Source organism: Eutrema salsugineum, unplaced genomic scaffold, assembly GCF_000478725.1.
Source record: "Eutrema salsugineum unplaced genomic scaffold, Eutsalg1_0 scaffold_3, whole genome shotgun sequence".
NCBI classification, from domain to species: Eukaryota; Viridiplantae; Streptophyta; class Magnoliopsida; order Brassicales; family Brassicaceae; genus Eutrema; species Eutrema salsugineum.
Genome location: NW_006256756.1, coordinates 10,130,963 through 10,132,232, shown reverse-complemented (window position 1 = coordinate 10,132,232; position 1,270 = coordinate 10,130,963). Strand labels below are relative to the sequence as shown.

General features: G+C 38.5%; 1 non-coding gene across 1 annotated transcript; it reads right to left on the bottom strand.

Annotated features, from left to right (window-relative positions):
* Positions 1 to 297: 297 nt before the first annotated feature.
* On the bottom strand, positions 298 to 403 carry LOC112085717. Its single transcript, XR_002899016.1, has one exon. It is a non-coding gene; the product is annotated as a small nucleolar RNA R71 (small nucleolar RNA).
* Positions 404 to 1,270: the final 867 nt, after the last annotated feature.

The window sequence follows — 1,270 nt, the reverse complement described above, 5'->3', positions numbered from 1 at the left end:
AGAGCCATTAGCGCCAATGAGAGGGATTTAATCTCAAAAATTTTGAAAATGATTTTTGCTTGAAAGAAAATCATCAGGATAAATTCAAGCAGCATCATATCAATCCATTCCAAGTCCAAACATCAAAATCCAAGCTCCACAGGATAGTTATGTTTGTGAAGTGTAAGCTTTTTCCTTTATCTCTAAGTGATAAAGCTTTTAGATGGTTGAAATATATGCCATCTGATTCTATTACTTCATGGGAAGAATGCAAGTCAGCTTTCCTGAACCACTTCTACACCAAGTCAAGATCGAACCAGCTGAGAAACAAGATAAAAAGTTTCCAAAAAGGCCCAATAGAATCATTCTATGAAGCCTGGGAGCGATTCAAGGAGTATGAGAGAGACTGCCCTCATCATGGTTTCTCTGGAGCAAAACTGCTAAGCATCTTCTACAGAGGACTTCAGCAAAAGTATCAACTTTCTCTTGACACTGCCAGCAATGGAGATTTCAGTTCAAAAACCATACCACAAGGGAGAGCACTCATCAAAAATCTGGCTGTAGCTAACTGCAACAACAACCCTGAGTATGACAGATCAAAGAAGACTATCACTAGTCATGAATCAAGGGATATTGCTGAGCTAAAAAGCATGGTAAGTCAACTTCTTAAGTCTCAAAACAAGAATATACATGCTTGTGATATTGCTGTAGGAAATGAAGAAGGTGGAAGATATGAAGAAGATGGCATGTACCAAGAGGAAGAAATCAATTTTATGGGAGCCCAGGCATATCATAATCGATTTAGTCCAGCTTTCAACAACAACTTTAGGAACTCTTGTGCCAACTTCATCAATCTCTCTTACAGAAATCAAGGAGCCGAAAATCAACCAGGAGTTTTACCAGGAAGAGTAGAAGAAAACCCAAAGAAGTTCTGCAATGCTATGACAACAATTTTAGAGGAAGAACTTGTCGCAGACTCTAAGGGGAGATTGACACCTGAACCTCTCATAAAGGACTCTGAAACCGAGCATGAGAGAAGCCAAGTCATTCCAGTTAAGGTATCCAAACGCTTACCTGACCAAAGAATCAAAAAGTCTAAGGATCCAGGGCGTTTCTCATTCACCTGTTCAATATTTGTAATTGAATTTTTAGATTGTTTATGTGATTCTGGTGCTAATGTGAATGTCATGTCAAAATCTATTGCTGAGAAACTTGGTATAGGCACATTAGTCCCATCTCTAGTAAGGATAATCTTTGGTGATTCATCTCAAAACAGAACAGAAGGAATGAT